At 47.5% G+C, this 24,368-nt stretch overlaps 1 protein-coding gene across 2 annotated transcripts in view; it reads left to right on the top strand.

Moving 5' to 3' along the window:
- The first annotated feature begins 20,791 nt into the window (after positions 1–20,791).
- Positions 20,792–24,368, top strand: part of LATS2 (large tumor suppressor kinase 2) — a 42,942-nt gene continuing 39,365 nt past the window's right edge. The window contains exon 1 of one of the 2 annotated variants that reach the window (XM_068671179.1): positions 20,792–21,072. The gene's annotated coding sequence lies outside the window, so the exon portion shown is untranslated. Of the gene's footprint in view, positions 21,078–24,368 lie in introns of both variants that reach the window. The other variant, XM_068671190.1, reaches the window with a different exon arrangement.

Genomic DNA, 24,368 nt, shown 5'->3' with positions numbered 1-24,368 from the left:
GATATCTGCGGTGGGGGTTAGTTGTACCAATAAATGGGTTGCTAGGAAGAGCTTAACTACTGTCATAAGTGCAGTGTGAGAAGGTGTGTGGAAAGGAGATGATCACCAATGCCATTTTGGGCTGTTAATCTGATGCTGCTTTTAAACACCGGGTTAGAAACAACCTGCAGAATCAGTTATGTGGAGTGTAAATCAGCTTGTTTTATTATTCTGTGGGAGTTTAAGGTAAAGGATGAGCAGGGATGGCCTGCTAGTTTGCCAGTGAGACATAAAAGGACTCTGTTGCTGTATACATAAACATGCAGAGACCCTGAGGCAGCATGCTAATTTAGAAGCACCAAGACATGACTGCCCCGGGGGAATCTATATTTGTCTGTAGATGACATATCTGCTTTCTTCTTTCTCTCTAAAGTCATCAGAAGGACCACAAGTCAATTAAAAGGCTCTGCAGCTGATTTTCTGTTACACATAATTGCAAAGTTGTTTTTTAACTGCTCTGCCACACCAGCCCTGATCAACCTGCACGGCCTTGCGCTCGCTGCAGGCAGGTAGGTGTTGTGTGGGAGGCAGAGCCTTGTAAACACACTGCCTCAGTCTTGCTGGTGTGAGACCCTGCTCTAGCTGTTTGTGGTGCTGCCAAGCGTTATAATTGTGCCATTCGGATGGAACTATTCCAGATCAGGTGTTTCCTGAAAGAGCATCCTCAGGATGCTTTTTATTCGCACTCAGAAAAAAATATTTCCAAGACTAATATTAGGCAGATTGGAGTTATCGTTCCCGTTTCTGTTATTTTTTGTTCATTCCGATACCTACAGCTGTTTGAACACCTGCAACATCTACGTACTTTTGAGAAAGAAACACATTTTGGCAGAGGTGTTTACTCCTGTGTCAGAAATGTTCCCACGAAGCAAATACATTGGACTGAACCATAATCTCTTTTTAAAAGCTGATTTATCCATAGTCAGCAGAGACACACGAATATTGGGCAGCTGATTGTACTTGATCCACCTCGGTGTGTGTGAGGGATCCAGAAAGACGCTCACCGTGTTCCTGTGCCTGGGCATGGCACCTGGGCACACCAGGGCTGTGTTCGTTCCCTCGAGGCACCGATCCCAGCAGCAAGCACCAGTGAGGGATGCGGGGTGTGATCCTGCCTTCCATCCTGAGCGGTGGAAGGAGAGGTCTGGAGAGCAGATCCCCAGCACTTTGGTGCAGGAGTGTTTGCACTCTGAATCGACAACAGAACTACGTATTATGCAAGAGAGGTGCAGCAAAAATAGAAATGACTACTTGAATTTCACCTGAAAGGGAACAGAGCAAAGAAGAGCTTGTAATTGTCAACAGAGGAAGACAGAATTCGGTTTCAAGTAATGAAAAAGCAAGTCCTGTTCTGTCACGGAGTTGTTTTCTTCTCTGTACAGCTCTACATCAAGGTGTGATGGTGAGATGTACTAAACATTCCATTGATTTTTCCTGCTGGGGTCGTAGACTGAGTCACAAAATGTAAAATTAAGGGAGAAAAGTTGCCAGAGTCTAAACCTGGTTTTCATTAAAATGTGTTGTCATTTCGCTATAAAATACATCTGCTACAATGTTCCAGAAATTTTAGGCACACAATAGAGTCATAAACCGATTTTATAACTTGGGTAACACTCTACCATAGACTCTTGTTTTCCCCCCCTACTGTTTGTATTAAATTACCTCAGTCCCGAAACGTTCGTACGCTGTAAGAAATAAATGGGTTGTCATTGCAATAAGTGGAATTTTTTTTCATGGTGTGTGAGATGTGTTTTCTAGAGAGGACAGCCAACATCAGGAGCGTGTCGGGCTGTAAGTCTCCACAGGCAGTTAGCCTGGCACTGCGGGCCCCCTCCTGGGCCCCCTCGTAGTGCTGAGTCCCAGTTCCCCACTGGGGCAGCTCCAGTACTGGGGACAGCAGTGGGGAAGCAGCCCTGGGACAAAGCCAGTGTGTCCCCTCCCAGCACCACCATCTGGTACAGATGGCCTTACCGTTGTCTTCCGTGTTTCCTCTGCAGGCAAAGCCCTTCCCTAGCTGTTTCCTAGGCCAATGTGATCCCATCCTTGAACAAGACACGAAGAAGTCAGAGAAGGAGGTGAGCATCTACATCGGATACACGCAGTCCTGCTCTTGTGTTGGTGGGAACACTTCTGTGAATAAGCATTAACAGGCTGGGTTGGTGGTTATTCCAGCACCTTCCCCCAAAATATCTGTATTTTCCCTTCCCATATAGAAGAATGTTAAAAGAGTCAAGCTTTTTCTTCTAAAGTAAATTCCAAGAGATCCAAGTGTGCAAGCACATACATTTTATTGACGGCTCCCTGGGTATGCTGCTCTTCAGCTTGCCATCCATCTCTGTAGGTTTCCAGGCTGTGGTGTGCACAGTTCCTACTGAAAATAATGGAAGCATAAAGATGAATCCCACACACCCAGACGAGATATTCCCTTCTCTTTTCTGGCCCAGGATGAGAGGTCTTAACACAGAGAAGCTCCCCGTGTCTGTGGCATGTCACGCTGATTCTTTAATGACAACTTAGCTGCTGATACATGAACCCTCTCTTGTCAGGCTACAGCCACAACAGCAGTCATATTTTATTCAGCCTTGTTCTGGGGCTCCCAGAACCACGCAGAAAGTTTATGAGAGCGGTGCCATATCCTTCATAACAGAGGGTGATGTCGTGTAATCCGTTACATGTGTCCTGCTTCCAAAAACATCACCATAAAGAGCTGAGCGAAACTTTTCTCCAAAATAAGTAGTTCCATGTGGCAAGCCTTGTGGAGCGTAAAGCAGAGCTTCAGCACCCCGAGACAGCCCATCTGCATCTCAGGAAAACCTCTTGTGGCTGAACATGCAGGGCAGAAAACACAACTCTCTAACTTTCCTTTTTTTTCTTTTTTTTTCTTTTTTTTTTTTTTTTTGCCACCAGGACATTCTGGCTGCTATAAATTACTCGCAACATTTTGAATAGTGCAACATAAACCCAATTCATTTCTGAATGCAGTGTTTTATGTATTGCAATATCAATTAACTCTTTTTTTTTTTTTTTTTTTTTTTTTCTTGAAGAAAGGAAATATCCATCCCTGGGAATTTACAATATGTGAAGTTGGAGCCCAGAATGCATTCTGACAGCTTGGTTACCGTAAGCCCCTCAGAGACACGGCGCTTAGTGGAAACACTGACATAATCTTAAGGATAGTGGCGGGAGCGGTGCCAGTAAAACAGAACGTCCCGGAGGCACAGTGCGAGGCAGAATCACCTCGGCTCCCCAGATCACAATTTCTTTGAAAGAAAACCTGATGGAAAATTTGTGCATGCCTGTTCCTTGGGCTAGGAAAGAAGATTCCCTTTATGTACCAGTGCCTATTGTTATTAGCTGTTTTACATTACGTTTGGCACATGGCAAAAGATGCTGGGGAAGCTCTCCCACAGGAAGGCCGAGCTGCACGCTGCTGCCAGGGTGCCAGCAGGAAGAAGGCGCTGCCTTTGCATTTCTTGCTGTTCCCTGCCTCACTGCTTACTCATGTGAGACAGGTTAGCACAGACTTCAGATTGTTTACCATGATCTTGCCTGGAATGGGCGAGGAAGGGGAAGGGTTCGCACAGCAGCTCCGCTGGCACATCAGTGGGCCAGAGGGAACGGTGATAAAGGGCATCCTCTTGTGGTGGTACGGCTGGAGCCAGAACACGACATCTGCCCATAACCTGTGCTTTCCAGCAGCAGGCTGGACATTGTGACATTTTCTGTGGCAGTGTGACAGACCGTGACATTTCAAACCGCTCTGTGCAGGGCTCTGTCTTGTTTTCACAAGCTGTGTGCGAAAGCGTAACGCTCCAAAAAATAAATAAGCATCTTGCTGAATCGCTGGGGGGGAATTCTTGTAAATGAAGAAAGTGGAAGGAAAGAAATCAACTATTTAAAAAGAAGTGAATAGAAGAAAAATAAAAAATAAAAATAAAAAAATAAAAAAATAAAAAGAAGACCTTAACTTGGCACTGCTTCACAGTCAGCTTTATACTCTGTTATCCCTGTTACAAAGCTCAGACCAATTCACATCCATTTATATTAAATTTTAGGGCACAGAAGAACAAGAGAAATGGCTCTTCCACACCTCCTAGGTTTGATTTGTCAAGATGAAGCAAGATTAAATACGCTCTGGTGTTTTGTTTGGGCCTGAGGAATGCAAAGGCGTAATAATTGCCAGCTGATACACCAATTTAATGCAGTGTTCAGATTTTTTTAAAGATTGTTATCACTTAATGCTACCTTTAAAAAGGAGGTAGGGGAATGAAACAATAGAAAAAGAGGTACCGTATATGAAAGGAGGTGAAACTTTCAAATACAAGAATTGCAAAAGTCCTATTACTTGAGGTACAGCTAGATTTACTGACTGTTCGAGATCAATTAGGTAAGCACAATGTTTTGAGTACATAAAAGTGAAATATTAAGAACACAGGGCACAGTTATTGCTAAACTTTTATGTTCAAATTCTGGTGTACAGGCCAGATGTTAAAATGCTGTTAAAGTGCAGCAACTCTGTTGCTGATTATGGGTCTGTCTTCACCCAGAGCAGCATGGAGCTCTGACCAAATGCCTCAGGCAGTAACAGGAAGGAGACTCTGAAAGGATTTTAGCCAAGACCGAAGCTGAAATGATAGTCTGTAGATGTTATTAATTGGTTTCTGATTAGAACCCATGAGGAGTTGTCGGAATGAGAAATTCATGAGTGTTAATCCATCCTGGGCTGCAAATGAAGTGGGGAGATTTGTGCGTTTGTGTTAATATAGCTCACAATTCTTTGAACTACGGCCAGTGGATGCAAATGATTTGGCAGATGAAGATGTCACATATTTGTCACAATTTTCTGTTTACATGGCAGATGAACTCCCTGGCCAGTCATGGAGAAGTTGTTTTTCCTTCTTGCACCAGGAATGCCTTGACATGGATGAACACTTTTTCATTTCACTTTCTTTGAGCACCTTTTCTTGAGCTGGTGATTCTTGGTGGGGTCAGTGACAGAAGGCCACCAAGAAAGGGCTGTGTGCTTGCTTCTGGGGTGCTGAAGTTCATCCTCCTGCTCTCCTCGGGCTGTGAGTTGTACAGCTCCTTTATCTCTACACACACTGGATGCTGGACCCATTTTCTTCAGGCTGCTTGAACAAGTTTTCCAGTTTCCTGCTGGGACTGCAATCCCACAATCCCAGTCATCAGGACTAGGGCTGTGGTTGACTTGCTGGCCAAGTGAATGGATGGTGAAAGGTGCTTGAAGAGCAGCTGGCCCTTGGTAGGTTTGGAAGATGTCAGGTGGCAGTGTTGTTGGTCCTACCTATGTGTCACTGACTGAGCACAGAGATACTGCTAAGATGTGGGAAATTATTCTTTTGTGTATGCTGTTTTCCAGCCCAGCCAAGAACAAAGACAAAGCTATGCCAAACAGCAATGCAACGTCTTAATCGTAGAATCATAGAAAGGCTCGTGTTGGTAGGGACTTTAAAGATCATCAAACTCCAACGCCCCTGCCATGGGCAGGGACACCTCCCACCAGCCCAGGTTGCCCAAAGCGCCATCCAGCCTGGCCTTGAGCACCTCCAGGGATGGGGCATCCACAGCTTCTCTGGGCAGCCTGTGCCAGGGCCTCACCAGCCTTACAGTAAAGATTTTCCTTCTCATGTCTAATCTAAATCTATCCTCTTTTAGATTAAGACCATCCCCCCTTGTCTTATCATTATCTACCCGAGCAAAAACTCACTCTCCATAAGAGAGTGAGTTATAAATGTGGGCTTTTTATAAGCCCCCTTTAAGTATTGAAAGGTTGCAGTGAGGTCTCCCTGAAGACTTCTTTTCTCCAGGCTAAACATCCCCAGCTCTCTCAGCCTTTCTTCACAGGAGAGATGCTCCAGCCCTCTGACCATCTTCGTGACCCTCCTTTCAACTTGCTCCAACAGCCCCACATCCTTCTGGTGCTGGGGGCCCCAGCCCTGGACGCAGCACTCCAGGTGGGGCCTCACCAGGGCAGAGCAGAGGGGCACAATCCCCTCCTTCCACCTGCTGCCCACCCCTCTGTTGGTGCAGCCAGGATGCAGTTGGCCTTCTGGGCTGCAGGCACGCACTGCTGGCTCGTGTTGGGCCTTTCGTCCACCAGATCCCCCAGGTCCTTCTCCGCAGGGCTGCTCTCAAAGAGTTCTTCTCCCAGTCTACTCATGTTCAGGATTGCCCTGACCCAGGTGCAGCACCTTGCCCTTGCACTTGGACTTGTTGAACCTCATTAGGTTCACATGGGCCCGATTCTCAAGCTTGCCCAGGTCCCTCTGGATGGCATCCCTTCCTTCTTTGGTATCAACCGCACCACTCAGCTTGGTGTTATCTGCAAACTTGCTGAGGGTGCACTCAATCCCATCATCTACATCATTGATGAAGACATTGAGAAGTGCCAGTCTCAAGACAGACCCCTGAGGGACACCACTTGTGACCAGTCTCCACCTGGACAGAGAGCCCCTGACCACCACTCTCTGGGTGCGGCCATCCAGCCAATTCCTTATCCACCAGAGGGTGGATACCACCTACCCTACAAATCCATATCGTTCCAATTTGGAGATCAGAATATCATGTGGGACCATGTCATAGGCCTTACAGAAGTCCAGTTAGATGACATTGGTCGGTCTTCCCTAGCCAACCGATGCAGTCACTCCATCACAGAAGGCCACCAGGTTGGTCAGGCGCGATTTGCTCTTGGTGAAGCCATGCTGGCTGTCACAGATCACCTCCTTGTCCTGCATGTGCCTTGACGTTGCCTCCAGGATTTGTTCTATGATCTTCCCAGACACAGAGGCGAGGCTCACCTGTCTGTAGTTCCCCAGGTCCTCCTTTCTACCCTTTTTTAAAATGCCATAGCTTTTAAAGGAAGACTCCCAGAAAAGATAAACCCTGCTTTCCTGGGTATATAGCAAACAAACAAACATGTTTAACGCAAAGCCACCTTTATTTACTGTTGAACAACAGACAACCCCTCTGAGGGATCTCCTCTGGGAGCCTGCAAAGTGGCCCCAAGGCACAGACCACTTCTGCCACACCAGGGGACACCTGGGGACAAGCTGGGACGGAAAACCGCCCTCGCCGAACAGACCGTTCAGCTCCCGTGCTGTCCTCATTAAAGCAAATAGCACAGTTTTTCCACCTGAAATTATTTCACGTTTCCCTGAAGGGTTCTTAAAATATCTGTGACACAAAGCCTGAAGGAAAAACTGCTGGAATTCGGTCCTGCTGAGGATAAAGTAACAATATGAAGGATGTGAGGCAAGGCACCTTTTCATTGTGCGTACTAGCACTCGTAATTGACATCTCATCAGCTTCAAGGCCTCTGCTGGTAATATTTCCTTCTTCTAAGAATAGAGGTTGAAAGTATTTTAAGAATTCTAGTTGTCATGCAATTAATAGCGTAACACTTTGTTCTGAGTAACAAGATTTGCTTGTTTGGAGTACTAACAGTATTTTGCATGTAAAAAAAGGGGACTGGGGGATGTTTTATTGCCAGCACTTTTCCTTGCAGGGGGATGAATCACTTACATTCTTGGCAACCGAGCTTAAGTTCACAAGAATGCTCAGTTTGATCAACTTCCTTCAAAACACTAAGCCCAAAGTAAAGAGGAAAAAAGAGAGAAAGAAACTTGGATGGGCTTGTATGCAGAAGACATTACAAGACGGACATCCAAGCAGGAAGACAATAAATCTAGTGTACAAATTGTTTTGCCCAAAGCAAGTCACTGACTTGCTGCTAAAGGATGGTCTAGCCTAAGTTAAGAGAATAACAGTGGAAGAAAAAAATAAATAAAATAAAAAAGGATGAAAAGAGTCAGAGAAAAGAAAGAAAACCCTCCTGATCTGGCAGACATGGCGGATGTTGTGTCAAACCTTAGTTTATTTGCTAACAAAACAATGTGATTTTTCAAGAAAAAATGCCACCCTTCCCTTCAGTGGAAGGCTGCACTGAGAAATTTAATGGGTGAATATGGTTAATTTGGGCGTGAAGAGACCGCTGCTTTCGCGCTGTGGCTTCACACAGTGAGGCCTTCATCGCAGCACCCATCTACAACACTTTTGTTCCAGCCCCTCACTTCTGCTGAGAGGCAGCCAAATGGCAGCTTGGGTCAGACCAGCATAACTGCTTGTTGGCTGGGCTGAAAGAAGCCCAAGAGAAAAGCAAAACATTATTTCTTGTGGAATTCCCCTTTTTCTAGGTCGCCCTGAGGTCATGCAAAGAGCTGTGCCTTGGTATAAAAGCGTAGCCGTGAGGGGTGCTGGAAGACAAGGAGGGAAGTACTGCCCCCAAAATCACTCGTTCCTTCTGCCCATCTCACCTGGTGCCTTCTGGTTTTCCTCCTCTGCTCACCCCAGAGCTCTGTCCCCCCACACAGTGGGGCAGCAGCACTGGGACCAGCACGTCAGGGTGCCCAAGGTGAGTGAGTCTGATATGGGGAGGAAAAATAATTGGGGAAGAAAGCAAAGGTTGAGGCCCCATAGGGCTGCAATGGATGACTGGGACCCGAAGCAGGGCACAAAACTGCAGTAATGCCAGCCCGTAAGACCCTAGGCACCACAAAACTGGTGTTGCATGTCTTTAGGATCGCAGTTTTGGTGTATATTGCCTGCTCCTGTCACGCTTTCCAGTGCCCACGCAGTAAATCCAGTGCTTCCCCTCGGATTCTGTACTCAGATATGCTTTGGGGACGCCGTGAATTTGCCGTGTTTTCACCGAGCAACTGCATCGCGTAGAGTCAGAGCAGTGCTTCCTGGTCGAGTTTCCTGCGCACATGTTGGACAATAGGTCAGCACAGATCCTGGGGAGACGTCCAATTTTCCCAAATGCGTGGCCTTCCTATTCCAGCTACAGCACAGACAATCCTCAGAAATCTGTGCAGGCATTTATTTTATTTCTTTTTCTGGGCAGAAAAAGAACCCCCCTAGATATCTGTGCACGGAGAACCCTCAAACACAATGTGAAACACTCGACCGAGCTGCCAAGGAGAAATGCAAGGAATCTCCAGCGCTGGAGTTTTTAAGACCAGACAAAAATCTGCCAGGGTGAAGAGGGACAGCCTCCACTAGATCCTTCCCAGCCTGACATTCCTGTGATGCTCTGCGGGGAAGGACTGTGCTGACTCTCCCCTGGCATGAGGAACAGCAAGCACAGGCTGTTCTGGGCTCCGCAGCCTGCCCTCTTTCACCAGCCTCTTGCTGGGACCAGTACGAAACCCGGGACAGGCGCTGTGCTCAGACCAGTGGGGCTGGGCATGGAGAAAAGGGAGATTTCCATTTAATTTTCCCCAAAAGGGAGAATTAATTTTCCCCTTTATTCATGCACGAGGGAAATTGCGGTGGCAATGGTGTTCACCCATGGTAATGGAGAGCAGGACGGAAACGCGACAAGGGTTGGGGTGGTTTGTTGTTTTTTTTTTTCAGGATTAAAATAGGCAGAACAAGAGCCAGTTGTTGTTTGGGGGAAAAGGAAAGCAGTCGCTGTCAAAACGTTTCACCGACTTGGCAGAGCTGCCAGGCTGGCCCTGCCTGCAGCGTACACGCACTTCAAAGGGCTTATCTGGAATAAGGATTAGCGGCAGCCAGATCCCCGCTTCCTACACGCAGCATTCGGCCCGATATGCAAGCCAATCCCCAAAGGGTGTGTTTTCCTTCTGAGGCCAGCCAAGCTGCTGACACCTCTGGCAGGTTTTGTGGGATGGATCTAGCTTCAGCTGCGTCCCCCCCTCACATGCCAGCGCTCCGGGAGTGGGAACAGGCCGAGACGCACGGTCAGGCCCCTCACCGGCTGCTCAGGAGGGGCGTGTGGCTGGCAGACAGGATGCAGGCTGAATAAGCCTCCATTCCTGAGGAGGGTGGTCCCCGAAGGTCAGGGCTGCCTTCAATGGTGTGGCAGCGGGAGAGGAAACTGCCTCAGAGGGCGCTTTCATAACGCCTGGCCCGGGAATAAGTTCAGCCCGCTGAGCTCTGGGTTCCCAAGGGTTAGTCACCAAAAACGTGAATAGGAGAGGATAAGGTTAGGGGAGGAACAATTCCCCGGCTGAACTTTCATGCCGGGATGAATGGGGTTCCTCCTGCCCCCACCCTGCTTCGACTTCAGACAAAGGCCTCTGCAGCCCACATAGGAATTCTCTGCTGGATGGAGGTGCTGCAAAGCACGGCTCCTAGAGCCACGGACTATCTGAGGGGGGAAGGTCCTCTTGAGATCAGCTTCTTCAAACCCCTGCTCAAGCAGGGTCAGCTCAAGCAGGTGCTCCAGGACCAGGCCCAGTCAGGTTTTGAATATCTCCATGGACGGAGACCCTACAGCCTCTCTGGACAGCCCCTTCCAGCTCCGACCCGGCAGGCAGTGACCAGAGACCTGATATCAGTGCAGATCCCCTTTATCTTCATGGTAAATTACTGAACTGCTGTACAGCCTCACTAAATTTCCTTCATATTCGCTCACTGACTCTTGTTCTGGTGAGTCTGGGTGTAACAGTGTGGGCCAAGGCTGACCCACACTTTGCTTAATTATGAAAACAAACAAACAAACAAACAAACAAAAGCAGCCAAAAAGAAGGCCGGGTGCTACCCGGGATTAACACACCATGGCCCTTGGGACCTTCCTTGGCTCAGGACAGAGGTGACCATTACCCAGCCAATGCTGTGTTTAATTCAGTGGAAGGAGGCCCAAGGGCCTTTGAACCTGTCAGGGCAAGAAATCCAGAAAAAATGAGAGGGGTATTTCAAACTTTAGGACACAAAGAGCTTTCTGGAAACATTTAAGGCCCCAGAAGGTGAGGGGACAGACAGGGCCATGCTTTCTGTTCCTGCGCTTCACCCTGACCGTCACTGTTACCAGGGCATCTCGTCAGCTCTGGCAGGAGATCTTGTCTGAAATCTTCACCGAGGCCCATGTAGGCTATCCGTGGCAGTTTGATATTGCTCAGGCTAAAGTCACCGAGATGTTTTAATTAGCGAGCAAACACAGCCTGTCGCTTTCTTCTGCATGACGCACGGAAATCTGTCTGCTTCCTCCCCGAGCACAGCACGGCACGTCTGAGCCGCTGGCTCCTATAATTATGATGGGATAAGCACTTACACGGCACTATAAAGGTGAACTAATCTCATCCCCAAAGAATTCGGAGTCAAACATGGTCAAGAAAAACCATGAAGCAGTTGTCTTGGGAGAAAAAATAGATCCTGCAGGGACCAAGAATCAGCAGGGCAGGAGGCTGGAGGACGGAGCTGAGGAGGGAGAGGGGCCGGGGGCTGAAGGATGGGACGCCACTCGGAAACACTGGGGTTTCTTTTCCAGCCTGCTGAGGACCTCAAAGATGATTTCAAGGAGTCGGGGAATCAACCTGCGCGTGAGTTCTCCTCCCGGTGAAGCTGCTGTTAATGTCCCTGTATCCACACACAGCGACCAACATAAATGCAGGCTGCCGAAGAGCAGCTGGGAGGAGCCGAGAGGTGGGGTGGGAAGTGGGCACTGGAGGGGAACAGGAGAGGAAAACTCAAGAGGAGAGAGCTCCCTGGGAGCGAGGAGGCAGGAAGCCAATGAAAGGATTAAGGAGGGAGATGGTGTCCTGAAAGTGTGGGGGAGAAGGGTGTCGATTGCCCCCCTCTTGGTTACGCTACGGGGACTCCAAGGGAGCCTGTGGCACAGTGACGTGCGGATCACAGCAGCGGCAGCGAGGAATGGCCGGAGCACAGGGAATAATCGTAGCCATGGTGATCAGAAAGCAAGGGCCACTGCAAGATGACAAAGATACCAAGGCAGAAACGACAAGCTTCAGATCAGATCTGTAATGAGAGGCTGGTTATATGCAATGAAATGAAAGAAGTGAAAACAACTTGAGTACCAAGAGCAGATTTAGAGAGAACTGATACTTTTATACTAGGAAAAAAGACATTTGAGGCAAAATGGATATGTAATAGCAACAGGGACTTCAAGAGAAGAAATTAAAAATGAAACAAAACAGGAATGTGAGATTGGGCAGTCACGGACAGGATACAAAATCATTTCCGCACTAGGAAGACACAGCAGAAATGCCGGGGCGTGCTGGGCAGGAGAGTGATGGGCAGCCAAACATCTCCCGCTGCACCAATACAGCCGGGCACAAGGCTTCTTAAAAAGTGACTTGAGGTTTTTACACCCCTATTGCTTCGTACGCTGTGGGCAGTTAAACAGACCCAGCGTGCAGAGAAGCTCACAGCACCCTGAGCCTGCCCTGCTGCAAGGATTTGGCATTGCAAGGTGTTATAGAGCACTTGGAGTTAAATGTGATCGTATCGGGAGGGGAAAGTAGATGAAAGAGCAATTAGACTGAACTGGTGGGCTAAAAGGGGCACAGGGAGCCTGCAGAGTGACTGTAAACACCTGAATTCACAGCACCTGGAGCAAGAAAAGGCTGTGGCAGAGAGTTGTAGTCATGGTGACAGCAAAGTAAGGGCCACTTGAGGTGTTTTCACGCTGTCACGAAAAACAACTTAAAACAACCTGCTGTGACGTGTGTCACTATTCACTGGGATTTACAGTACAATAACTCCACGATTTCTGTGTTTACGATATCCCGAGCCTCACAGAGGACTACTCATTTAAGTTACAGAGTCGGGCAAGCAGTGATTCTCATTGTTAACCAAATTCTGCATTTTAATTATTTGTAATTCCCTTCATATCCATCCTGCAGTTTGGGTGACTGGTGATGAATAAAACCACCCCTGCCATTCAAAGCCTCTTTTTTTTTTCTTTAATCACAGACTTCAGGTTTTACGAGCTCTTAACACAGCATGCAAAGGTGACGTACAGCACAGACTGAGAGAAAATAGCAAAAAATGGAAAGTCTGCCCAGGACTGCTGCGGAGCTTTTTGATAAGCCCGTGAGTACTCCTGAAGCGAGCTAAAAGCAGCGGCTGGTGTGGGAAGCGAGTTCAAAATAGATGTAGGTTGAAAGACTGGGTGGAAGACCAGGAGACAAGCAGTGATAATGACAGTCAGCAAGTGGGAGCCCACGGCTCTGAAGCATTTTTAGAGTAAAACAGTTTGGGCACTGCTTTCACGTTACGCTATCCTGTGCTAATATTCTAGTCGGGCATTACGGACAGTCGGGGATTTTTCGCAGGCTCCTATGCAGAGGTTACTCAGAATTTCCCCACAACAACATTTTAGGGGCTGTAATCCTGATTTCCATAAAGCTTTATGTTTTGAAGTGGAGGACCAAGTGCCAACATGCAATGTTATGTTTCTGTCGCAAAGGCCATGGAGATTGTTACCCCCATGCATCCCAGTTATGATTATAGTAACCGATCTGCAGGATTCAGGCCAAGGCATTTTATTTTTTATTTATTTTATTTTTCATTTTTGAGCAGAGCTCGAGCAGGGCAGTGCTGCAGCCCTGCAGTGAGCTCCGGAGATGCCGGCAGACAGCAGCCACGGCCTCACCCCGCTGCGCGGTACGGCCGTGACGGGTATGCCAAGGCAGGGCCAGCTCGCTGGGCACAGTCGCCAAGAACAGCCAGTTTATTTAGGCAAATGAGACGCAGCGCTGGGCTTACTGCACACCTGGAAAATTACCGTGTGTCAAAGAGGTGAGGAGGATCGGAATTTCTCCAGGCTGCCTAGGAAAAGAGCTCAGCCTTACAGGTTTCCCCTAGAGCTTTGTGTCCAGGCAACAGCCTGGAACCAAGAGGCTGGACATCCCCTCTGACTCTTCATGCTTGGCATCCTTTTGTTGTTTTTTTACTGACAGTACCATCTAGTTGCTGGGCACAGAGATGAGTTTCTGGTTCCAGCTTTGCCACTGAACTGCTGTGCTCCTCGTGAACATTCATATAGACCAGTTGTGTTTCTCCCATCAACTTCTCTGTCCATCTTACCTGTAGAGATGTAATCTCTCCTCTGAAGAAGTGGTCTCCTATTATGTATTTTCCAGGAGCAATTGCTGTGATCACTTACAGCAAGATTAACTGATCCTTGACCATCACTTGTGGCTATGTTCTTTAGTAGCTGTTCCCATGTGAGGTTGCCTTGTGGTAGCATGGTCTTAATTTATGGTCACTTCTGTCACCTCTTTCCCACATGCTTTCATACAAAAGCAGACTTCATAAAAACAGAGACAAAAATAGTTGCGTTTTTGCGTTGTTTTTTTTTTTTTAAAGCTCACCACTTCTGCCTATAGCTGGCCTGTATCCCTGTTTCTGTGGTGGTCTTACTCAGCGTGTATGGAATATCTGAGTGCACATCGTTCAACCTCTCTTACAGCTGAAATTTCTGCTTCTATATTGGCTCACCCTCTTTCCATTGTACATTACTGATGTCAATCTGCAATCTGTCTAGCTCTCTTCCTCTGAACTGTGTGTCTTTCTCTTATCCGTGGTTGTACTTCCTTGCCCATCTGTACTATTAATTTAATTGTCTCTGAATACATATTAATAGCACTTCACAACACATGTCCGTGCCCATTTTTTTTATCCCATCCCTTCCTTTACTCTGTTCCACGTCCAGTTTTCTTTCAGGATTTAATCATTTGAAATTCTCTGTCTTTTTTTTTTTTTCTTTTTTTGGGCTGATTTAGTCATAATAACAAGACTTACAGGGAAAGATCCAAGTCTTGCTGAAAGATCTGATCCAAAGCTCATTACCATGGTCACTATTTTTTTGATAATCCTCCAACTCTACTTCCCTGCTTCTGTAGATTCTGGCTGATCCAAGAGCATCTCAGAAGAGAAATGCTTTCCTCCAAGTCCCACATCTAGCCTAAAACGTGCATTATGTTGGGAACCCAAAATGTGTTCAAGTGATATCTGATCTGGCACTTTCTTTTTGGGATGTCCTTTTCTGCAGTGCTGCTTTTCCTTCTGATATGACAGCCTGTTTAAAGCCTATTAACTTCTGACTCAATCCTACCCTTTATGTGTTTGTAAGCTGAGGTGGTGGTAACCTGTCTAGTTTTAATTTTCAAGGATACTGTACTGACAGTCCTTGCTGTTAAAATCTTTGGTGAGTACCTTTATTCTCTCTAGCAACACCTTCAGCCTTGTCTTAGGACAAGGAGGATCTTACCAGCTTCTAAGACGTGAACACCGTGAGGCTTTCTGAAAAGGTCTTGGTGTTTTGCTCTGGGAAGGGTTAGGAGTAATCATGGTTTAATGCCCGTGACTCAGTCCAGCTTGCAGCCAAATGGATGTGGGTTCCTAACCAACCCTGAGGATCTGAGCCGTGTGGTGGTGCAACAGCTGCATCCATAGGACATTTTGCTGACAACCTCCCTGCTGGCAAACTCCTGGCTGGTTTCTCTGGTGAGCTATCTCGTAGGTACCTTTCTGGCGGTGCTTTTTGGGAATGTGATGTTTAGCTTCACCGATTGGTCATTAATTGCAAGTTTTGTTCACTTCTGTTTGGGGCTTCATTTGTGAAGATCACAGCCTCTGTCTCACATGTCATCTTTTTCTTTTCTCCAGGGTCCTACCTAAAAACTCTCAGATCTCCCCTATGTACATGTATGTGCTGTTCAACAAAGTGTGTGTCATTGCATACCGACATAATAACTTGGGTCTGTATTCCCGGGGAATGAGGCACCATTTTTTCTGCTTTCCAGATTTCATGTTTCCTGTAAACCAAATCTATCACAGGGATTCGGAGGTTTCTCCTCCTGTACTCCAAGTCGGTAACAGAAAACAACAGAACACTGGCTTCAGGTTAACAGCTGAAAAACATCAAAGACATCATTTTCTTGATAAATTGACTTGAAATAAGTGCAGTTTATTGCAGAGGTGGCAATATAAATTCCCTTGCAGTCAACAGTTTCCAAATTCAGTCACTAGATCAGTCAAATTCTAATGGTAGTAGATAGAAACTTTAAAAAATGTATATTTTTCTGGTGGGTAGTGCTACACGGGACTTTAATACCAGGCTTCCAACTAGGTACATGAAATTATCAGAGAAATGAGCACAGCTTTCTTTAAAATCAATGTTAAACTACGCTGCTGGGCTTTGAGGCATCAATTTAAAATAATGGTAGCTCCCAGAGAAAGCCATTCATCCAGAGATTCCCGAGTCCTTCCAAGACGTGCACATCATCCCCCTTCCCTTACAGACAGGGAAGCTGAGGTGCAGAAGCGAAGCGGTTTGCTGACAGTCCTGAAGTGTGGTCAGGTACTGGAGAAGAAAGGTGCCTCGTTCGTTCCCCCAGGGCAGGCGTTTCTCCCAGCTCCCTCATTTTTCTCCTGCTCTCTCCCTCCCCATGCAGCCACTTTGCATGGCTGCTTTTGTCCTCACCTGGTTCCAGAGTCCCTCTCTTTCTGCACCAGCCCAGGGCCTGCATTCCCCCCACACCTCTTCTTTCCGTCTTGGGTGTGAATCATTTGGGCATCTGTGGCAGGAAGGGCAGAGCCCTGCTGGGGGTATTGTTATGCTGGGAGAAGCTAACAGCTTCCGTGCCAGGCCTTTGATGAAAAGATAATTACAGGCCAGATTGATGGCTGCTGGATGCCCTCGCCAGATGCCAGGGCTTCATGTGTCCTGCGTTTCCCCCTTCTCGTTTTCTCCAGGATCAGAAGGGCGCTGCCTATGGATGCCTGAGAACATTTCCTAACGTTTTTGGAAGTGGTTGGCCACGGTGCTCAACAGCCATCTGGGCCGCATCTGAAGGAAGGAATTGTCACCAGGCCGACTGCAGGGACTTGAAAATTTGGCTGATTGATTGGCAAACGGAGAGCACAGCTGGCTGGTGCCGGGGAAATTCCACACGGAGCCACGACATTCCTGCTGCCCTCCCAGGCTCCGGCCGAAGTCAATGATTGATACCAAGTCTGGGGGCAGAGTACGCAGGAACATGGGTCCTTGTGAAATTCAGAGGAAATTCAGAGAAATCTGCGTGAGGGCTGTACAGGCAGTCCGAGCATCCACAGTGCCCTTCCCAGTGAAGTGAGCCTGGGTTTGTGTTTCCTTTGCAAAGCTGAGTCGGTTTCAAAGCAAGATTCGTCCTATTTCACCCATTTTGTGTTGAAATCAAATGTGTTTCCAAAGAACCAGCTCTTGGATTTGCTACCCCCCTGACACCCAAAATAAATGCTGTGATGGATCTCATAGACACAGTCCTGACTGAGAAGAAAAAAGCAAATCTAAGCTGTAGTTAGAATTTAGGGGTTTTTACCCTCCCAATTACTGAACAAATAAGCCTGATTTTGCCTGTCACGGTTGTCATTTTACATCATCAGTAAGCATATACATTATATTTACACACAGGTTGCGTTGTCTGTGCCGTGTTGGACTTTGAATGCCTCTTTCTAACTGGCTTAGCATTGGAGATTTGGGAAGAACGATTCCCCAGTACCCCTCTGCAAGCAAAATAGATGTTCTCATTTTAATACGTGTCAGTGATGTTTACCTCAGTCTTCTTTCCCTGCACATCGTTCCCTGTGTATCACAGTGGTTTGTTCTAGACACGTTGTCCTAGCGAAGGGTGTCACTGTCAGCAAATTCTTTGTCTGTCTGCTCACACATACATGTTTACATGTTCCTCATCGTTTTGTGTGTGTGTTCCTCTGTTTGAAACAGACTGGCAGAGAACTAGTCATGGCTGATGATCCTGCTTTATCTTCCTTTTCTGTTTTCTGAATGGGTTCAAGGTTTTATTGACTACCGGTACTGTGCAGAGAAAAGTTCATCCACCCACATCACAATTATTTGGTTGCTAGGAGTATTTTTAGCAGCACAATTTGGTCGTGGGTTCCAAATATAATAGCTTAGAAGCTCACGCCGTGGCCCAGCTAGCGGAGATACAGGAGAACAGGGAGGGCATGAGGAAACTCACTGCAATAGAGGTGAGGGGATGGGAGAGAGCTGCACAGAGCTCCTGCCTCCCTTGCTGTCTCAGGTGAGGGGAAGAAGAAAAGATGAAGCCATGGAGCTGTGGAGCTGTGCAGCCTCTCAGCGTATGCACACAGTGGGGCAGAAAGCTGCTCGGGTGAGGGCTGGGTGCTGTAATGATCACGGAGCCAGCAGAGTAACTCATGTAAGTGGAGCCATGAATAACACTCTAACCCTTACACATGGCAGATTATGATCTCATGGTCTAGCCTGTAAACGGATTTGCTGGTGCAGACAAATTGTATTGTTCTCTTTACGTAGCATCTTTCCCTGCGGCAATACCTTGCACAGGCTGGGAGTTAAGATTTGACTGATACAGAGTCATCTCCAAAACCAAAGATCAAATCATGTTTTAACAGAGTTGTTGTATCGTGCTAAGTGAATCCCATTTCTTTAGTGTTTTCAATGAACTTGATTTCTAATAGCTTGAGTTTCTAAAGGCAGAAATACTCTAAAGAGTCTCCTCATCTGTGGTGGACCAGCCAAACACGGGTACTTTGTGGGAGCAGATGTAACCTCTCTCTCTTGTACCTGCTGCTGCTGGTGGGAATTCAAACCCAGCAGTTCTGTGCAAATGCATGAAATTCAGAAAGTGCAGCTGGCTGGAACCGGGAGGTGAAATAGTGCAGCTGAGTTTCATTCCCAGGTGGATTGGAATGCTAAAGGAAAACAAACAGCTCAGATGGAGCAAAATAAATTAACAGATCTGTTTTACCTAGATTTGAGAATATGGATGACAACCAAATCTTACGAAAGAATGTATTAGCACAGAGTAAGCAATTTTTATCTTGATGCTGTTCCTTTAAGCCAGCCTGAACTTTGTTGGGAAAAGGTCTCAAGCCATTGAGCAATCTCTGGTTTGGGCAATCACGTTGCTATGCTTCATCGGTTAAGCACAGCAGTAATTCAGAAAATGAAGCCGTGCTGCATCTGTCGTATCATTTAAAATTTACTTCAGTTTTGCAGGTATTTGAAGATTGCAAAACGAACCACTTTACCCTGCAATACTCTGCCAATGCTGGAATCTGCTCTGAGTCTAATGGGTTTCTTTAGCTCCCCAGAGCCAGAAGCTCCCTCCCCCCCCTACTCCCTGCAATATATTCCAGTCAAGGACACTACTGAAATCCCGACAGTAATTTATATACAGTAACTGGCTGCCCTCAAATGAGACGCTAAACAATTTCCGTGCACCAGGCTGCATTTTTTCTCATGAAATATAGCAGTCTATTTGCAGTCACTTAACATTCACCCCCTTCTCCTTCCAAACCAGCGTCAATTATAAGCTATTGGCAGTTTGCAAGAAGAGCATAAAAAAGGATGATAAACAATCCCAAAGAAATGTCCTTAGATAGGACTGTCCATAAGTAACATTACTTGCAAAAATAGTCCCCATGGCTCAGAAAAGCCAGTAAATATAGCTCCCATACTAGAAAGAGAGTTATGCACAGACTTCTCTTCATACATGCTCTCATTCCTGCTGAAGACAGTGGGACTGCTCATGTAATTAAAGATAACCGTGCATCTTAAGTGTTCACAGGACCAATATTTCCCCTTCACATGGCAGGGAAACCTTTCCAGGCTGAGCAGGGAGCCTTTGCAATGAATCAGGCACGGAGCTCCTACTCCCAGTTCTGCACCAGGATTTCAAGGATTTTGAAGTTGTATTTCAAGACTGCAGTCTTCTTTCACATTAATGATCTAACTATATACATATGTACAGAAGAGGTTATTTTCTTACTGTTCTTAATCTTTGTTAGTGTTCTGTGGTTATTGCTAGTGTCCTGTCACACTGAGGGGGCCAAAGCCAGCCTTCTCACCTTCTTCCCAGATCCCAGCACTGCTATATTTTTGGGGTGAGCTGTTTCTAGTTGACAATTGTCTTTGTTACAGACCAGAGAGATAGCTAAAATCAGAATATTCAGCCTTCCATGAAAAACAGGCTGGGATCCAGGCACTTCCATCTGTAATGAGCTCAAATATGAGCTCTGCATCCAAAAATCCATTGCAGCTTGGGTCTGAATTTTTGATCCAGATGTGAATTCCCTGGCCGTCCTCCTCTGGCACCTCATAACCCTCTTGTCTCCTCATTGTTGATGAAAATAAATACATTAAAAATAAGCAATGTTTCCCCCCACACACACACATGCAACTAAGAGCCCACAGTCTTGAAGAAGAAAAACCTTGAAGCCCACACAACAGGCTGCCCAGGGAGGTGGTGGAGTCACCATCCCTGGAAGTCTTTAAAAGACGTTTAGATGTACAGCTTAGGGATATGGTTTAGTGGGGACTGTTAGCGTTAGGTTAGAGGTTGGACTCGATGATCTTGAGGTCTCTTCCAACCTAGAAATTCTGTGATTCTGTGACTCTGTGACATGCTGTGCTTTGTGTATGTGTGGAATTAGTTCAGAATGAAAGGGATAATGGTAATAATAGATCTTTACTTCAGAATTTTTGATTTAAAAGAGTTTGGGGCATTCAGTGCGTTGACAAACACCACGGTGCGTTGTCTTCACACCTTTCCCAACCACTGCCATGGGCTGAGGCGGTGCCATTTCCCTCACACCTCAGCGAGGCTCAAGCCCCTCCGCCAGCGGGCTGGGCTCCCATCACAGTGGGGATAACACCACCCATCGAGCCCACTTTCAGGCTTTATTTTGGGGCGGCTGGGGACGAGAGATGGGGCGGGCTAGGAGAGGGGGGAAGAAGATGGCGGAGTGTGGAGGGGGGGGGACACGACGACTTGTTTGTGAGGAGAACGGAGGGGAGGGGGGGATAGGCGGAGCTGTTTATGAGTCAAAACCGAGATTTTGGGGGGGACAGAACACAACCGGTGCTTATAAACACAGCCCCACACAGCCACACACACACTGAGGGAGCCGTAACGGCCATTCCCGCCGCCAAGCGCCTCCCCTCCCCGCTGGTATGCGGCGGGAGGGGTGCGCTGACGCGGGCGGCGCGGTCACGTGTGGGGCGAGGAATGCAAACAATGCCGCCAATGTCCCGGCTGCGCCCCGCACTCGGCGCCCGGGCCGGCCGAGGGGGAAGATGGAGGCGAGCGCCCCGAGCCCTGCGGGACGCGCCGCCCTTCGCCGCCGCCGCCGAGCCGCTGCGTGACGGAGCCTCGGGGTGGGGGGGGAGAGAGACCGGCTGCCGGGCAGCCCGAGGAGGTGAGGTAGGGAGCGAAGGGTGACAGGGTGACTTTATTTTTTATTTATACTTTTTTTATTTTTTAGTTTAACCGCTGCTTCGTGCGCCCCCCCCCCCCCCCCCCCCCCTCCCTCCCCGACGCTTTCTGCTGAGGAGAAAGTTGGCAGCGCCCCGCTCAGCCCCTCCGAAAAGCGCCTGAGGAAATATTTGGGATATTTGGTGTGTGTGTGTGTGTGTGCCGTGTCCCTCACCCCCCCCCCCCCCGTCCCTTCAGCCTCCCCCCGCCGCCTGCCCGACATTTTGTGCCCCCCCCGTGACAGGAGGCCTCTGTCCCAGCCCGGAGGTTTGGTTTTTGGGGAGCTCTCCCCACCAAAACAACGGGTTTGGGGCTGTAAGGAAGGGATTTGGGGTGTCCAGGCTGGGTTTGAACCCCCCACCCCCCTCTCATCCCGGCCCCACCGCCTGCTGAAGGTCACTGCCAAAATCCGGCCCTTCGGCCTCTCCCCTGGGCTGGAGGGTGGCCCCTGCCCTTCCCCAGGCACTCGCCCGAGTGACGCAAAAAAAAAAAAAAGAAGGAAAAAAAAATAAAAATAACAGCACAAGTTGTGCGTAATGCCCAGGTCCCGCCGTGGGGTGGTTTGGTGGGGATGAAGGGGAGCCGCTTCCCCCCAGCGCTGGGCTGGGACGGGGCTTGGGGCTTGCACGGAGCTACTTTGGGGTGGTTTTGGAGTTACTTTGGGGTGGTTTTGTTACGTGATGAAGGGATGGTTTTGGGAAGGTCCTCGTTTCGGTTCTCCTTGCTGCTTACAGCGTGTGTTTGCTCATAAAGGTTTGTATCGTGGTGGAATTCCTGAACCCCCTTCCCTGGATCTGCCTCAGACCTTTGCTGCTAAGTGGCCAGCGTGTGTTTCTGTGAATTCACGAGCCAGAAAAACCCAATTCTATGCCAGTAAATTGAGCGGGAGATGGCAGCTGTGTCAGCTTCTTAAAACTTTGCTCCTTACTTCTGCAGGCATCCCTGGTTCCTCACCGTGGTGCCTGCAGAGTTGCACGCTCGGGAGCAGCTCACCAGCTCGGGCTTCGGGGCTTTGCTCTTAAAACACATCCGAGCTGCAGTTTCTTGCCAGTGTCCCAGCCCTGCCGAGCCACCAGCGTGTGCAGCCTGTTGGTGAGACTGCCTAGTGCTGCTGGGAGCACAGACCTCGGCATATAAATTCAGTGTGGTTGGTTGGTTGCTGCGAGAGCAGTTATTGCTATTCCTCAAAGGAGGGGGGGAAAAAAGATGCCAGTTATTCAAAAATTGTTCTACTGTGATGTAATTAAAGTGCTGCTACTCTTATTTGGAATATTCTATCTCCAGAGTAATGGATGAGCTTCTAATCAGCATAGGATATGTAACATTTTGGATAGAAAGCATCTTAGGAGTATCTAGTCAGAATGATTTGAAGCTCAAAAATGAATTTGAAAAATATATCTGGTGATGGCAAGAAGGCTACTGATATATTCATGCTGTAGGCAAGGTGAATTTTAGAAGGATTTGGAGTTAGCCAAACACAGATGTACAGTCAAATACTTAGACGCTCTGCTTCTTTTGAAGCATACAGCCCTTTTATTCGCAGGAAGATTTTTAAAAGCAGGTATCTTGTCTTCCTTTGTACATCATCTGTAAAACTTAATGTTCTGTTTTCTTGGCTGATCTTGTGTATCTAGTTTTACATTTTTTTAAAGAAACAGACACCAAACTTCTGCAAAATATAAAGCACGCTTACCGTCAGCTCCAGGAGTTGCTGTTGTTGCTGCTCTCATTCATGCTGTCTAAACAATCCACGTTGCTTTCTGGGTTAGCAGTATTGTGAACGTAAGCTGAAGAAGCTGCCAGCTGGCTTGACCTAGCATTATTAGCCTCGAGCCTAGGCTAAAGGTCAGCGAAGTTCTTTATGTGAAGCATGTGTGTAAGTGGGAAAGCAGCCCTTTGTGGGGAAAGGCTGGGGGGGGCGTGAGCTCTTCCCGCACGTCCCAGGCCTGAGGATTGGCACGGGGGCTGAAAAGAGGAAGAACAACCCGGATTCCTAAACCCAGCCATATGGTGCCTGCTGCTGTAAGAAGAGGAAGGACAGTTGCAGACCGGTTAATTGCTCTGTATCTTTTAACTCCTAGCTAGTTATGATGTCCTAAAAGGCTGCAATACCATCTTTTTTTTTTATTTTTTTATTTTTTAACGCATTACTGAGGCTGCATACTGTCTGTTGCTGAACTCCAAGTAGATAAAATTCTGTCATTGTGATCCTTCAGTTGGTTTTACTTTCACTGAGAATAGTGAAAACTTGATCTCTTCTTGACTAATAGCTGATTTATTATAAAAATATCAAAATATAAATATGACAAAGCTGTTATTTCTTTAAAATAGGTGACAACCCCTGTCCAATGTGGATGTTTGTGTCACTTGTGGACTTCTATGAGAGTTAGGGTTGCAGGCAATCCTTAGCGCTCCAGATCTTTAGTTCATGACAAGTAACCTCTAGATAGCTCAGCCTTTCAGTGTTAGCAAGAGGCTGATGTGCTGTTCCCATGTGTGTGCCCTTCCTGGTGTGTTCTCTGGCAGTTTGATCCCCCAGCTTTCGGTGTAGACCTCTGCCACTTCCAGCTAAGGTGTGGTCCTGGGCAGGGCTGGTGTTAGACTGTGTGGAAACTTCCCAGTAGAACTGTGCATGGCACAGGTAGTTAGGAGCATAATGTGGACAATATCTGAAGTGATTAGACTGGGAGCCTTCATTTCCAAGTGGTGAGCTGCCATAAAGGAGTCTGGGGGCTGACCTCGCTGTTGCTTTTCCCTTTTTCAGTGCTTGGTTTTAGAGGAAAGCGTGACCCCACCTCGGCAGACCCTGTGCTAGTGAGTAAGTGATGATGGGCTTCATGGTGTCCAGACCCTCAGCCTTCACCATGTTAAGCTGTTTGCTTGTCTATGAGGGTAAAAGTGTGGAAATGGGCGTTTTGCTGGGAATGCTGTAGCTAGCACAGGAATGGTTGTTGCAGTCAATTGAGTTTGATTGTCAGTGTGTGAAAATAGAAGAAAATAGTTTCTGAAGAAGCTCTTAGTGATGCCAAAAATGCGGTGATCAGAAGTGAAGCCCCCTTCTCAAGAGGGGATGGGACACAGAGAGAGAGATCTGTCAACTTCTGAGTGACCAATACCATCCAGAGTTTGACCTCCTTCTGTGTCTGAGGTTTCAAAACAACCGAGCAGAATTCCAGCCTTCTCAACAAAGCGGCTTGAGCAGCAGCGTAGTCACTTTGCAAGTGCTCTTAGCAGCAGCAA

The sequence above is a fragment of the Anas acuta genome, chromosome 1, assembly GCF_963932015.1.
Source record: "Anas acuta chromosome 1, bAnaAcu1.1, whole genome shotgun sequence".
NCBI classification, from domain to species: domain Eukaryota; kingdom Metazoa; phylum Chordata; class Aves; order Anseriformes; family Anatidae; genus Anas; species Anas acuta.
This window is presented reverse-complemented; position numbering and strand designations above follow the sequence as displayed.